The following is a 7,998-nucleotide window of genomic DNA, read 5'->3' on the forward strand; positions in this document are numbered from 1 at the left end:
CCCTCCCGGAGAGGCCGGTCAGAGAGACGCCGCAGCCTCCCAGCCAGACCGCGGGCAGACGCAGCCCACAGGCCCGTCAGGCCCAGGCAGCGGAGAGGGGACGTGAACCCGAGATAACGCGGGCGGCGGGCGGCGGGCGGCCTGTTTTTCTGAGGAAGAGGAGGCGGCAATGAGAACCATCTGTGCCGCCGGCGCCCCGGGCTGCCCCACGGCCCTCCCCCATAACCGCAGGAGCTGGGCACGGCCTTGCCACTGGCCTTGGCCTCGGCTGCCGCCGCCAACTGGCCCTGCGGTGGGTGGCACAGCGGGCGGGGGGCTCCCCCGGTCTGTGACAGCCCAGGCCTGCCTCTTGGCAAGGGCAGCACAGAGCCGGGCCCACCCCGGCCAGGCCCCTCGGCGGCTCCTGCAGGGACCCTGCGTGTGGCCGGGGCCTGGCTGGGAAGGCCCCAAGTGCTGAGCCATGGATGGCAGACTGAGGGGCGCCTGGTGGCCCCGCAGCTGTCACCGCAGGGAGAGGGTATCTTTTCTTCCTTCCCCGAGGCAGGGAGCGAGGGCGCTGGGGTCCCTGGGCTAGGAGAGCCGGGCTCTCGGGGGCTGGGGGGAGGGGGCGCGCGGCCGTGCGTGAGCCGGTGGGGGCTTGGACCCTGAGGCAGGCCGAGCAGCACGCAGGCCGCCCATCCCCACTGCTGTGCGGCCAGCGCACGTTTCCCTCTCTGAGCTCGGCCCTGCCGCCTGTAACAGGGCTCCACAGCCCGTCTGGCAGGGGCTGCGAAGGGTCCCGGGTCAGGGCGGCACTGAGCCCGGCGCACAGCAGGAGCTCGGATGCTGGCTGCTGGCCCAGCTGCCCCGCAATGGCCCGGCCCCTGGGCCCCGCTGGCAGCTCCAGCTGGACCGGACGCCCCGCCCACGGCACCGATGTCTCTCCTCGTATCAGGAGAGCTGCCTCAGCAAGACACCCCCAAGGAAGGTGGGTCGGGGTGGGGGCCCCGGGGACGTGGCACTGCCTCCGTGGCCGCCCCGGTGAGCCAGATCGCAGCTCTGTCCACGGAGGGTGGGGCTCCTGGTGACACCTGGCAGAGGGGGCGCGCCTGGGCACAAGCCCTCCATCACTGCTGCCTGGCGCGGCCCCCCAGGAGCCCCCATTTACTCTGCTCCCCCTCCCGCTGCGCCACCCCAGCCTGAGGCCTGCACACCCCTGGACCCTCACATTCCCCTTGTAAACCGCCCCGAGCTTCCTGCCCCAGCCCGGCAGAGCGCCCCCTGGGAACGGGTCCTGGAGCGGTAGTGAGACCCTCACTGCCCTCATCCCAGAGGAGCCTTAGGGAGGACCCGGCCCGGCCCGGGAGCCGGAGGAGGGGGTGCAGCTGGTGACACGGCCTCCTGGAGGCAGCGCCTCCCTGTCCGCCCGCACCATCCGAGTGCCAACGGGCGGTGTCAGCACTGGGACCTGCTCCGGGGACGCGTCAGCCAGGCCACCTGCCGGAGGGCACCGCGTGCCTGCGCCTCGCCCAGCGCCCGCTGCCCGCCTCAGCACCCGGGCGCCGGGCTTCACCTCCCGCCTGACCCCGGAGCCGGGCAGGGGTGGAGCGGCCAGGCCAGGGCATCGAAGGGGGCCTGGGAAGGGGCCTGGGCGACGAAAGAGACGTGGGCCCCAGGCGGGTGTGGGCCTTGGACGGGGACCTGGCCAGGCAAGGTGGCTGCCCCCTGAGGTCACCGCAGGGCGGAGAGCGGGCCCTCAGGCTGCAGCCAGGGCTGCGGGGGCGGGGCGGTCCCCTGCCTGTGCCGCGGCTCCGGCTCCGAGCCCACTCCTCCCCGTCCGGCCTTCCTCCTGCACCCACCTTCCTGGAGCCCCTCCCGCAGGCCCAGTGGCTGCTAGGACCCCCCCCCACCCAGGCGGCACCAGGACCTGAGGGGTCCCAGACTGGGGAGGAAAGAGGTGGACAGGGAGGAGGGGGAGAGGGAGGAAGAGGAGAGGCAGGAAGGAGGGGAGGGGGAGGGGAGGGGGAGAAGGAGATGGGGGGAGAGGAGGGAGTAGGAGGGGATGGAGGGGAGAAGGGGGAAAGGGGAGGGGGAGGGGGGAGGCACACACAAATGCATGGGCTGAAGCAGACGGAGCTCTCAGGGTCAGCCCCGTTTCCAATAAGCTCGTTTTCCTGAGAAAGACTTCTTGGCACAGTTCGGGGCGCATGTGCCCCCTGTGGTCCCGAGGCCCCCTGGGCCTCCCACAGGCAGTTCCTCTCCTCGGGGGCCTCCACGTCGCTGGAAGGGGGGGTGCAGGGACCGGCAGGTCCACGGCGTGGGCTGCGGGCGCCCAAGGGTACGGCTTAGCCCTCCAGGAGGTGCCGCCCAGGAAATAGCTGGAGGCTGCAGAGGCCTCGGAGCCGTGCCGCCCTGCCACCTGGCCGCCTGGCCCGCAGCATTCCTGGGCACTGCTGCAGCGGCCACCTCACCCGGGGGCTGTCCCTGGGGCTGAGGGAGGCGGCAGGACGCACACGAACCGTCCTTGCTGCTCCGCCCTGGCAAAGTGGTCTGTGGGCTGGTCCTGGCCTGAGTGACCAGATCCCGCCGCCCGCCCTCTGTGCCCCAGGCCTGGCAGACTGCACCAGTGTGAGCCCTAGAGAGGCAGAGACAGAGACAGATTGGGGAGAGACAGAGGGGGGAGAGACAGAGGGGGGGAGAGACAGAGGGGGGGAGAGACAGGGAGGGGGGAGAGACAGAGGGAGGAGAGATAGAGAGGGGGGAGAGACAGGGAGGGGGAGAGACGGAGGGGGAGAGACAGATTGGGGAGAGACAGATTGGGGAGAGACAGAGGGAGGAGAGACAGAGAGGGGGGGAGAGACAGGGAGGAGCAGAGACAGGGAGAGGGAGAGACAGAGGGGGGAGAGACAGGGAGGGGGAGAGACAGAGGGGGGAGAGACAGAGGGAGGAGAGACAGAGGGGGGAGAGACAGGGAGGGGGAGAGACGGAGGGGGAGAGACAGAGTGGGGAGAGACAGGGAGGGGGAGAGACAGGGAGGGGGAGAGACAGGGAGGGGGGAGAGACAGGGAGGGGGAGAGACAGGGAGGGGGAGAGACAGAGGGGGGAGAGACAGAGGGGGGAGAGACAGGGAGGGGGAGAGACAGAGGGGGAAGAGACAGAGGGGGGAGAGACAGGGAGGGGGGAGAGACAGAGGGAGGAGAGACAGAGGGGGAGAGACAGAGGGGGAGAGACAGAGGGGGGAGAGACAGAGGGGGGAGAGACAGGGAGGGAGAGAGACAGAGGGGGGAGAGACAGGGAGGGGAAGAGACAGAGGGGGGAGAGACAGAGGGAGGAGAGACAGAGGGGGGAGAGACAGGGAGGGGGAGAGACGGAGGGGGAGAGACAGAGTGGGGAGAGACAGGGAGGGGGAGAGACAGGGAGGGGGAGAGACAGGGGGGGAGAGACAGGGAGGGGGAGAGACAGAGGGGGGGAGAGACAGAGGGAGGACAGACAGAGAGGGGGGAGAGATAGGGAGGGGGAGAGACAGGGGGGGGGAGAGACAGGGGGGGGAGAGACAGAGGGGGGAGAGACAGAGGGGGGAGAGACAGAGGGAGGAGAGACAGGGAGGGGGAGAGACAGGGAGGGGGAGAGACAGGGAGGGGGAGAGACAGAGAGGGGGAGAGACAGGGAGGGGGAGAGACAGAGGGGGGGAGAGACAGGGAGGGGGAGAGACAGAGGGGGGAGAGACAGAGGGGGGGAGAGACAGGGGGGGGGGAGAGACAGGGAGGGAGGGCGAGGAGAGAGAACCTGGAGGGAGGAGAGACGGGGGGGGGGGGAGAGACGGGGGGGAGAGACAGAGGGGGGCGCGGAGAGACAGAAGGGGGGGAGAGACAGGGAGGGCGGAGCGACAGGGAGAGGAGAGACGAGCGACAGCAGGGGTGAGGAGACAGGGAGGGCGGAGAAGAGACAGGGAGGGGGAGAACAGTGGGGGGAGAGGACAGAGGGAGGAGATGACAGAGCAGGGGGTAGCGAGACAGGGAGGTGGAGAGACAGGGAGGGGGAGAGACGGGGGGAGAGACAGGGGGGGAGAGACAGAGGGGGGGAGAGACTGGGGGGAGAAAAGAAAGACAGGGGTGGAGAGACAGAGGGGGGAGAGACAGGGAGGGGGAGAGACAGAGTGGGGAGAGACAGCGGGGGAGAGACATAGGGGGGGAGAGACAGGGAGGGGGAGAGACAGAGGGGGGAGAGACAGAGGGGGAAGAGACAAGGAGGGAGAGAAGCAGAGAGGGGGGAGAGGCAGAGGGGGGGGAGAGAGACAGAGGGGGGAGAGACAAGGAGGGGGAGAGTCAGAGAGTGGGAGGAAGAGAGACAGAGAGGGGGAGAGACGGGGGGGGAGAAACAGAGGGGGGAGAGACAGGAAGGGGGAGAGTCAGAGAGGGGGAGAGACAGGGAGGAGGAGAGACAGAGAGGGGGAGAGACAGAGGGGGGGAGAAACGGGGCGGGGGAGACAGAGGGGGAAGAGACAGGGAGGGAGAGAGACAGAGAGGGGCTGAAACAGAGTGGGGGAGAGACAGAGAGGGGGAAAGACATAGTGGAGAGGGGGAAAGGCAGAGATAGAGAGAGCAAGAAAGGTGAAGAGAAAGAGACAGACAAGCCCACGGAGAGACAGATGGAGAGAGAGACAGACAGATTAGACAGGGAGCTGGCTGAGGCCCTGTGAGCTCAGCTGCTCACAAGCTGGGTCCCGGCCTGGCCCGTCTCGGGCTGCTCCCCCCCCCCCCCCCCCCCCCCCATTGCAGGCTTGTGGAGAGAGGCCGCAGCCTGGGCCTGGAGCGGAGCAGACGCTCCGCAGGGGGCGCATGGCTGAGACACACACACCCGCACCCACCTGCCTGGCCCAGCTCCGGGCAGGTGCAGGGGCCCAAGTCCGTCTCTATGCCGGGCTCCTGAGCAGTCCCTGCAGCCGACGCCTCTGGCCCAGCGCCTCCCTGAGCCTCCCATGTTCACCAGGGCCTCCCGGCTTCTACCGAGACTGAAAGACCAAATGAGAACGTTCGCCGGGCCAGACCCCAGGGCCCTGACGGGCCAAGAAATACTGAACATTACATTTTGTCACCGATAGCTGGCCCGACGTCTCAAGAAGGTGGCAGTGAGAGAACTGCAGAGGAGCTGACGGAGGAGGCGCAGCAGGTCTGTGTAGGAGAGGCCAAAGGCGGACACAGTGCTCACCACGGCGGAGCACGTGGCCCAGGGCCCGGCGGAGGCCACAGCAGCGTCGCCCACACCTTCGCAGGCTATTGCTACGGAAACAGGTGACAGTTTTGAACCCAAGCAGCTGGAGGCCCAGGAACGGGCTGTGCGGCCTGCTCCCTCCTCCCGCCCTGTGCTCCAGCCTCTTAGGCCGACACCTAACTTCCCAAAGTCAGAGATAGCATACAGGCTTGGAGCCTTGCTGGGTTAAAGAATAAACATCTAAATATTTTGAAGTAACAGGATACTGGAACATTCGTTAGTTTGAGTTTGCCTCTTGGGGAAAATAGAGAGGGTGGATCTGAATGTAGTAATGGATAAATCCTGTATGTCACTTGGAATATCTCTTAAAATAGATGAATGTATTGCCAATCTGAGGAATGTTAATTACATGCCACATAAACATTATAAGGCTTCTAAGGGTTAAAAAATCCAAAAATTATGAAAAGGAATTGTGGTTTTGGTATAACAGACAATTTGAGGCTTGAAAATGCATTTTGAAAAAGAAAGTGGTTTCTAAAGCTGGATATTTCTGAAAGTTATGAGGTTTCTAAAGAAAAAAAATTGTGAAAGATATAGGATGTTTGTAAAGAAAAATGTTGAAAAGAAATTGAGTAAGTGACACAGGCCAGTAAGCCAGCTAGAATAGGGAAATTGAAATAGTTAGACAGCAATTTGGAGCCATCTGGTAAACCCTGTCTTCCCTAAGCCAAGGGCACTTAGAACAGATGATGTGCATGTTGCCTCCCTAACCAGAGGGTAAATGGCTTATGTCAACATACTCAGGGAGATTGAACGTGGAAACCCAATTAGTGTCCTTTGCTGACCTCACCGAGGACAAACGAAGTTAGAAAATGAACCTTATTTTGGTTAGTCTTTTTCTTAAGCAAACCATCTATAAATGATTGTGTGTTATATTAACCAGGTGCTACAGAGAAACTTAGTTATGGGAACTGAAGGTTCACTAGCTTACGTTTGTCTTTAATACCCTCTTGTCACTTTGCTATGTAATCTTTGGTTGAATGGGTTTGACAACCTTCCTAGGGTTTACTTTTAAAAATATATATATATTTTAGCTGAAACCGGTTTGGCTCAGTAGATAGAGCCTCGGCCTGCGGACTGGAAGGTCCCAGATTCGATTCCGGTCAAGGGCATGTACCTTGGTTGCGGGCACAACCCCAGTAGGGGTCTGCAGGAGGCAGCTGATTGATGATTCTCTCATCGATGTTTCTAACTCTCTATCCCTCTCTGTAAAAAATCAATAAAATATATTTAATATTTTATTGATTTTTTACAGAATTTTAGAGTAATAGTTAAACATATATTTTATTGAGAAACATCGATGAGAGAGAAACATCGATGAGAGAGAATCATCGATCAGCTGCCTCCTGCACACCCCCTACTGGGGTTGTGCCCGCAACCAAGGTACATGCCCTTGACCGGAATCGAACCTGGGACCCTCAGTCTGTGGGCTGATGCCCTATCCACTGAGCCAAACTGGTCAGGGCTAGGGGTTTACATTTTAGGAAATGTTTTTTTTTGTGTGTGTGTGTTTGTGGTGTTTTTTTTGTTTTTGTTTTTGTTTCATTTTAAACAAGTTTATTTAAACAATGAGACACTTGACTTGAAGGGAACGCTATAGGATTCATTTTTTAGAGTACTTTATCCCTAAAGACAGATTGCCCTGCATGTCACAGCTACGTACAAAAAAGTTATACAATTGTAGTCCTTTTGTTTTTTTTATTTTTAAATATATTTTATTGATTTTTCAGAGAGGAAGAGAGGGATAGAGAGTTAGAAACATCGACCAGCTGCCTCCTGCACGCCCCCCACCGGGGATGTGCCTGCAACCAATGTAGATGCCCTTGGCCGGAATCGAACCCAGGACCCTCCAGTCCCAAGGCCGACGCTCTATCCACCGAGCCAAACCGGTTTCGGCTGTCCTTGGTTTTACAATAAATAAAAAACATTAAAACTCCCCAATCAAAAGAACAACAGGAATTCTTACGGTGTTCTTTTTCTGTTAACCAGGGAGAGCAAATAACTTCCCGGGGTGAGGGCCGGCCGCAGGAGCAGGCCCCTCCGGAGAGGGGGTTCCCACAGAGCCAGTGTCTCCCGCCCATCGCCATCGGATTCCATCACAACAGCCACCGAGTTAAAAACACGAAACGCCTAGCTCACGCCCGTTACTCTCCTACCGCAGGGGCAGGGGCGGCGGCCGGAGAAAGCGCGCGTGGCCGTGGCCCGCGTGGCCGTGGCCGTGGCCGTGAGGGGCGGGGCCTGGGAGCGCCTCGGTCTGAGGCCCAGAGTCGGGTCCACACCGTTTCCGGGCGCCCCCTCCGCCGCCGGGACACAGCGGGTCCCCGCCCTCCATCGCCGCCGGCAGGTGCGTGTGCTTCCCCTCGGGCGGCCGTCACCCAGACCCTCCCGCCGCCCTCAGGCCATGTGGCGCCGTCCTCGGTCGGACTCCCGCCGCGGCCACAGCGACCCGGAGCCCCTCAGCGGCCGCCTCACAAGAGGCGCCAGGTCGGCCCCGGAGCGGCCGGAGGCGGCGGGGGCCGCCGGGACGGGCTGTCTTCCCCTCGGGCTGACCCGCAGGAGCCGTGGCGGTCGGCCCCTGAGGAGAAGCGTGTGAACAGAGAAGGGCCGGAGAGAAGCAGCCATCTTTCCTGTCCAACAACGAACTGTCCGTGACCGCGGCGCCCCTGGGGGCCGCCATCTTGGGCGGGCAGAGGCCGGCCCCTCCCTTTGAGCCAGCCAATCGGGAAAGGCGGCTCCCTGCGCGCCAAT

Source organism: Pipistrellus kuhlii, unplaced genomic scaffold (assembly GCF_014108245.1).
Source record: "Pipistrellus kuhlii isolate mPipKuh1 unplaced genomic scaffold, mPipKuh1.p scaffold_m20_p_57, whole genome shotgun sequence".
Lineage (NCBI taxonomy): Eukaryota > Metazoa > Chordata > Mammalia > Chiroptera > Vespertilionidae > Pipistrellus > Pipistrellus kuhlii.